Source organism: Branchiostoma lanceolatum, chromosome 5, assembly GCF_035083965.1.
Source record: "Branchiostoma lanceolatum isolate klBraLanc5 chromosome 5, klBraLanc5.hap2, whole genome shotgun sequence".
Lineage (NCBI taxonomy): Eukaryota > Metazoa > Chordata > Leptocardii > Amphioxiformes > Branchiostomatidae > Branchiostoma > Branchiostoma lanceolatum.
The window spans coordinates 21,906,392-21,914,677 of NC_089726.1; the positions used below are offsets into that span (position 1 = coordinate 21,906,392).

At 38.7% G+C, this 8,286-nt stretch overlaps 1 long non-coding RNA gene across 1 annotated transcript; it reads left to right on the plus strand.

The window, feature by feature from the left end:
- The first annotated feature begins 666 nt into the window (after window positions 1-666).
- Window positions 667-6,961, plus strand: LOC136435708 (uncharacterized). Its single transcript, XR_010755891.1, has 2 exons — window positions 667-891; window positions 5,868-6,961. It is a non-coding gene; the product is annotated as an uncharacterized lncRNA (long non-coding RNA).
- Window positions 6,962-8,286: the final 1,325 nt, after the last annotated feature.

The window sequence follows — 8,286 nt, forward strand, 5'->3', positions numbered from 1 at the left end:
GTACAACCTTGAAAAGTCATAATGTGAATCCAGAACGGGTATGATTTTACCAGCTACAAAAAATCAAACCCTTATCCGTATTGATAATTGGAGTGAGGTCTTTGGTATTCTCAAGATGTGGGGCTCAAACCACCAGAGAGGGCATCCATAAACATATACCAATGTCTTACAAAGCACTGAACTAATCAACAACCTTCCAAACCGGTTTTACTTAGCATCACATTGACCAGAATGAAGTCTTAAAATTTATATGACTTGGCCAATATTTCCGAACTGCTGCTCTAAGTTACTCCTCGATCCATGTTTACCTTGTGTCCGTGCGTAATCTTCTCTCTCCGCCAGGGGGCACTGCGTTACCAATCCTGCCAAATTTTACTGTAGACACGCGACATCAAAAATTATCGTAATGTTAGTCCTCCAGTTGTGCACTTATTCTTATTGTAATTTATGCTTTCATGTGATTCGTGACAAATTACTTTGACCTAGGACGTAACTTCTCTTTTCTACAGTCACTCGACCGTCATGGAAAATAGACTAGAGATCTATCAACACTCGGTGGAGGATGCGGACCCACAATGTTCCATCCTCAACATGACGATGCCGTCTGACACTGCGAATAGTCCACGGGAGGAGTCTAGTATTCCAGAGACGGGAAATAAACAGAAAAAGACATCTGGCATAGGCTCGAGCCACAGAGCCTAATAGAAAACCGTCGTTCGTGACATGTCGCCAGCGGCGGTGCCGTCAGCGGCGGTTCCATGATGACGTCAAACCAAGATGGCGGCGACCATCGGGCGGCATGGGGAGCAGCGAAACTATATGGCAGACTTCACAACAACAACTGCATGTGCATCGACAACTATAGATACAAACTGGCATACGTCTAACAAGGTACGATAATAAGAATATTTTAGAAGTCTAAAAGCATGAAACGTGCCGCTAGAGCTTTTTAGATCATGCGTAACAGTAGCCGACGTTAGAAATCATAAGTCTATGCAAGGACACTATATAATGTCCTTGGTCTATGCGAGGACTACGCCGCACGTGTTAATATTTTATCCTGATAATCTTGATCTTGATCGGGTACTGGGCAACACCCCTTTGTTGGAGTAAGGCTGTAGCCTGTCATAATGAGGATTTTTCTCCACTATTGGCAGACTGTAGTAAGAATATTAACATTTGATTATAGTCACAAAACAACAAATTTAAACACGAAAACAAACAATGCCAGGATAACGAATTTGGTTCACAAAGCCAGCTCTATACCATTTGGGTCAACCAGACCATATAGAATTGATGAAATGTTAGGAAGACAAAGGAAGACAACGTTGATAAAGGAGAAATTTGACAAAAACTTATGGAAAATGTTCGGAATGACATATTACTGTAAAACACTGCATTCATGAGACAAATTATTGCATATCTTTGCAACAATAACAAACAGATGTTTGGATAAACCTGTCTAGCAAACAAACATTCCAACCTGACTTTTCGTGATTTTGATCTTTTCCATCTATACAGACATAACTATGCTACACATTATTTAGTCATATTATAACTCATGTGATAGTTATAAAACCTATTCAAATTCCTTTTTGTTTCAGACCTGCTTCTGACCGTTACACAAGCTGTATAAAGTAACTATAAGCTCCAAATTTTCTAAACAATCATGCTAAATGAAAGATAATTGTCCCAAAGAGCCACATACTCCCAGGTAAGATAATTGTCTGTATCTGGAAAACTGCCACGAGGGGCTGAAATTGAAAATGCTGTCTCTTTTCAAGGAGAAAGACTTTCGGAATTGAAATTTGCGTACTGTTATATGTGATAACTATCTTAACACCAGAGTGCTTAATTGAGCCAAAGAGAAACGCACCCAAGCATCATTATAGAAAACTGCCACGAGAGGCTGAAGTGGAAAATGGTGTCTCTTTTGAAGGAGAAAGGTTTTTAGAATGGAAGTTTGTGGCTCTCTGATCTACACAGTGCTCCTACTGTCATATCTGATAATTATCTTACCACCTGTGTGCTTGATTACCCCAAAGAGACACGCTCTAAACCATCATTATAAAAGACTTCCACGAGTGGATGAAATGGAAAATGGTGTCTCTTTTGAGTTAGGCATTTGGAATGGAAATTCTTGGCTCTCCCATCTACACAGTACTCATACTGTCATATCTGATAACTATCTTAACACCAGTGTGCTTATAATTAATTAAGCCAAAGAGACACGCCCCCAAAGCATCATGAAGGAAAACTGCCACGAGAGGCTGAAATGGAAAATGGTGTCTCTTTTGAGGGAGAAAGGCATTTGGAATGGAATTTTTTGGCTCTCTCATCTACACAGTACCCGTACTGTCATATCTGATAACTATCTTCGAACCAGAGTGCTTAATTAAGCCAAAGAGACACGCCCCCAAGCATCATTAAGGAAAACTGTCACGAGGGGCTGAAATGGAAAATGGTGTCTCTTTTGAAGGAGAAAGGCTTTTGGAATGGAATTTTTTGGCTCTCTCATCTACACAGTACCCGTACTGTCATATCTGAAAACTATCCTAAAACCAGAGTGCTTAATTAAGCCAAAGAGACACGCCCCCAAGCATCATTAAGGAAAACTGTCACGAGGGGCTGAAATGGAAAATGGTGTCTCTTTTGAAGGAGAAAGGCTTTTGGAATGGAATTTTTTGGCTCTCTCATCTACACAGTACCCGTACTGTCATATCTGATAACTATCTTAGAACCAGAGTGCTTAATTAAGCCAAAGAGACACGCCCCCAAAGCATCATTAAGGATTACTGTCACGAGGGGCTGAAATTTAAAATGGTGTCTCTTTTAAAGGAGAAAGGCTTTTGGAATGGAATTTTTTGGCTCTTTCATCTACACAGTACCCGTACTGTCATATCTGATAACTACTAGTATCTTAAAACCAGAGTGCTTAATTAAGCCAAAGAGACACGCCCCGAAAGCATCATTAAGGATTACTGTCACGAGGGGCTGAAATGGAAAATGGTGTCTCTTTTGAAGGAGAAAGGCTTTTGGAAGGAAATTTTTTGGCTCTTTCATCTACACAGTACCCGTACTGTCATATCTGATAACTACTAGTATCTTAAAACCAGAGTGCTTAATTAAGCCAAAGAGACACGCCCCGAAAGCATCATTAAGGATTACTGTCACGAGGGGCTGAAATGGAAAATGGTGTCTCTTTTGAAGGAGAAAGGCTTTTGGAAGGAAATTTTTTGGCTCTCTCATCTACACAGTACCCGTACTGTCATATCTGATAACTATCTTAGAACCAGAGTGCTTAATTAAGCCAAAGAGACACGCCCCCAAAGCATCATTAAGGATTACTGTCACGAGGGGCTGAAATTTAAAATGGTGTCTCTTTTAAAGGAGAAAGGCTTTTGGAATGGAATTTTTTGGCTCTTTCATCTACACAGTACCCGTACTGTCATATCTGATAACTACTAGTATCTTAAAACCAGAGTGCTTAATTAAGCCAAAGAGACACGCCCCGAAAGCATCATTAAGGATTACTGTCACGAGGGGCTGAAATGGAAAATGGTGTCTCTTTTGAAGGAGAAAGGCTTTTGGAAGGAAATTTTTTGGCTCTTTCATCTACACAGTACCCGTACTGTCATATCTGATAATTATCTTAAAACCAGAGTGCTTAATTAAGCCAAAGAGACACGCCCCCAAGCATCATTAAGGAAAACTGTCACGAGGGGCTGAAATGGAAAATGGTGTCTCTTTTGAAGGAGAAAGGCTTTTGGAATGGAATTTTTTGGCTCTTTCATCTACACAGTACCCAAACTGTCATATCTGATAACTATCTTAGAATCAGTGTGCTTAATTAAGCCAAAGAGACACGCCCCCAAAGCATCATTAAGGAAAACTGTCACGAGGGGCTGAAATGGAAAATGGTGTCTCTTTTGATGGAGAAAGGCTTTTGGAATGGAATTTTTTGGCTCTCTCATCTACACAGTACCCGTACTGTCATATCTGATAACTATCCTAAAACCAGAGTGCTTAATTAAGCCAAAGAGACACGCCCCCAAAGCATCATTAAGGATTACTGTCACGAGGGGCTGAAATTTAAAATGGTGTCTCTTTTAAAGGAGAAAGGCTTTTGGAATGGAATTTTTTGGCTCTTTCATCTACACAGTACCCGTACTGTCATATCTGATAACTACTAGTATCTTAAAACCAGAGTGCTTAATTAAGCCAAAGAGACACGCCCCCAAAGCATCATTAAGGATTACTGTCACGAGTGGCTGAAATGGAAAATGGTGTCTCTTTTGAAGGAGAAAGGCTTTTGGAAGGAAATTTTTTGGCTCTTTCATCTACACAGTACCCGTACTGTCATATCTTATTACTATATTTACACCAGTGTGCTTAATTAACCCAAAGAGCCACGCCCCTGAAGCATCATCATGGAAAACTGCCACAAGAGGCTGAAATAAAAAATGGTGTCTTTTTTGAAGGAGAAAGGCTTTTGGAATGGAACTTTTTGGCTCTCTCATCTACACAGTACTCATACTGTCATATCTGAAAACTATTTTAACACCAGTGTGCTTAATTAAGCCAAAGAGACACGCCCCCAAAGCATCATTATAGAAAACTGCCAGGAGAGGCTGAAAATTGAAAATGGTGTCTCTTTTCAAGGAGAAAGGCTCTTGGAATGAAATTTTTTGGCTCTCTCATCTACGCAGTACCCGTACTGTCATATCTGATAAGTATCTTAACATAAGTGTGTTTAATTATCTTAAAGAGACACGCCCCCAAAGCATCATTATGGAAAACTGCCACGAGAGGCTGAAATTGAAAATGGTGTCTCTTTTCAAGGGGAAAGACTTTGGGAATGGAGCTTTTTGGCTCTCTGATCTAGACAGTACTCATACTGTCATATCTGAAAACTATCTTAACACTAGTTTGCTTAATTAAGCCAAAGCGACACGCCCCCAAAGCATCATTATGGAAAACTGTCACGAGAGGCTGAATTTGAAAATGGTGGCTCTTTTGAAGGAGAAAGGCTTTTGGAATGGAATTTTCTTTCTTTTTCATTTACACAGTACCTGTACTATTATATATGATAACTATCTTAGCACAAATGTGCTTAATCATCCCAAAGAGCTCACCCCCAATTTGGCCCCAAAGCATCATTATAGAAAACTGTCACGAGAGGCTGAAATTGAAAATGGTGTCTCTTTTAACAGAAAAAGGCTTTTGGAATGATTTTTTTGCTCTTTCATATACACAGTACCTGTAATGTTATATCTGATAATTATCTTAACACATGTGTGGTTAATCTTCCCTAAAGAGCCACACTCCAAAGCATCATTAAGGAAAACTGCCACGAGAGGCTGAAATTCAAAATGGTGGCTCTTTTCAAGAAGAAATACTTTGGGAACAGAATTTTTTGCCCTCTCAATCACACAGTACACATACTGAGAACCATCTTAACCCTCATAACTTTGGAGTATAACTCCTAACTTCAAAAATGGGACAGTCTCGCTAAAATTAAAAACATTTCAGAAGTTGTAAGAAATATACACAGACCCGTGGAAGGAATTTTTCTTCGACGAAAAATATTGATACGGCACACATTGATATCTGCCTGAGGTCCAAACGGACCTCATACGGTCGGATGAGGCAGGCCGTCGTGTTTGTTGTTTAGCTTTTGTGATAATCTGACGGAATAAGGCATGCATGTCCCAGTTACCAGTGTGACTTGATATTTAGTTCTTCATACTATATATACAAATATATATATATATATATATATATATATATATATATATATATATATGTTTATTTGAGATTTTTCATGTGAATTTATGTTAATCATATGGTCTTTTTTTCTTATTTAGGAACTGGCTCATTACCAGGACTCCAAACTCACACCAAGAAGTCCAACATGCAGACACTGACAGCCTTGTCAGTGTATGACAGCAGTGGATGTAGATGGGAATGGGGATAGGACACACACAAGCAGCTCCACAACATACAGTATAAAACTTAAGTTAATGATGTGATGTACCATAGGTGTTCAATGTTTTGTCAGCCCATATAATTTTACTTTCGTGTAATTCAATGTCAGTTTTATTGGGGGGGGGGTCATTTTTTGTATCTGGCTGTCAGACTAAGGGCCACAAAGGTCTTCGTAGCTTTAGTAGAATGTGTAGCAAATTCGAATGTCTGTTTCTGTCTATTTGCACTATACAGCAGGAAATATTACCCTGTTATCATAATCATGCTGATGCATTTTAGAATATGTCCGAAACACATTGTACTTAAATAAGTCTAATTTTAACTGCCCTATTCCGGCCACATATACCAGAAGTATTTTAAGCCCTGATATGTACATGTTGTACATGATAAAACATTGTTTGGAAAAACATGCAGAGTAGTCACATGGCAATGGTCATCTTGTCAAAGTGTAAAGCAGTGCTGGCCCCATTAAATGTTGGCCTACATATTTCAAACTTTAACATATGTCATCATGGGTCAGTTTTCCTTGTAATGTTACTGTTTCTTTACATAGTTTTCAAGCTTTTTATCATACTAGCACATATTGATTCCATAGATGCCATGATGTTAGCAGTGAAAACATAGTCAGGATTTTTCACAGAAATATGATACAACATGTATTTATGTTCAAACCATTCTCCTACATGTATATATAATTTCCCAATTGCTGCATTTGTTCGTGTATAAAGATAGAGACTGGTGATATTTAGATTGCATTAGATTGTTTGTCAGCATTGTTAGATTTAACGTTAAGTGTCATTCATTATAAATGATGCTTGTAAGTATTGTAAGTATTTATCTTGTGTAGTGTATGTGTGTGTTGATGCAGGATGGTTGATAGGTGTCTGATCATGAAATGAAATTTCATAGTCGATAAATCTAACGTTTATGTGTATACCCTTTAGAAATTATAACTAACAATGCTGCTATATTTATGAAATATATATTGCTATCCAAAACACGAGATGTCTTTTGACTTTTTTCCTTGATGACTGACGAGTTTCCTTTTTACTTAAGAAAAAAACAAGAAGGGCAAACGATAAAAAATTGCACAAACAGATCGAAAACAATAGGAATAAATAATCTCCTTTATCTGTATGTTTTTTCATAACTCCGTTTGAGTACAAAACATCGAAAAGTGCAACAATACATTCTAAGAATTAAATAAGTTGGTACACCATTCCATCATCTCAAACATTTCGTTTGTCGTCAGTGAATAAAAGAAGGCCAGTGACCTCATACAAAGCTTTACGTCCCCCATCGCTTTAACCCGATCCAGACTGGGCTTTTTTGGTCAGAAACCTGTTGCCATGGCAACATGAAAAATTATAAACTTAAACCATTATTATAAAATTGTTCCCAAGAAAACTTTAGGAAAAGCCACAAAGTTTGGGAGTCCTAGCATACATCGTTTGGCAGTAATACGATGTCAAAGTTGGCACGGGCACTTTTAGCCATAGGGTCTGGATAGGGTTAATGAAACATTCCTATCCCTACTCGACGACAAGTACATAAATCAAATAAGAGATACCTCACCCTTGTGATTTTTTCGTGTATAGCTTATGAAAACAGTCCTCTTTAGCATATCGTCCGATTAGCAACCAAATAGATAAAAACAAACATATTGTTTCTGTGATACGGCCTTTTTGAAAACACGGGACTGGTGAGTTTCCTTTCCGTGACGTAAAAAAAAGAAGGGCAAACGATGAAGAATTGTACAAACAGATCGAAAACTATAATAAATTTATACGTCAGAATAAAGAGTAAATAATCTCCGTATATGTATTTTCATAACTCCGCTTTGAGTACAAACATTGAAACGTGAAAGAATACATTCGAACAATTGACTAAGTTGGTACACCATTTTGAATAAAAGAATTCATAAGGCCAGTGACCCCATACAAAGTGTTACGTCCCCCATTGCTGTAATGTAACATTCCTATTTCCGGTGTCACGAGCGACGGTGTCACGAGGGACGGTGTCACGAGAGACGGTGGCTCTTCGGCTCGAGCCTCCCCCTACTCGAAAAAGAAACAACACAGATGTGAGGAGTGTGGCAAGCAGTTCAGTCGGCTGGGTCATCTAAAGGAACACATGCGGACTCACACTGGTGAGAAACCATACCGATGTGAGGATTGCAACAAGCATTTTATTCAGCTGCTTTGAGGACACATATACTAGGGCACTTGGTAGGTAATGGAGGAATGAAACTGCTCTATCTTCTCATTCATCGTTACAGAGTTATAGCTGACCAAAGTT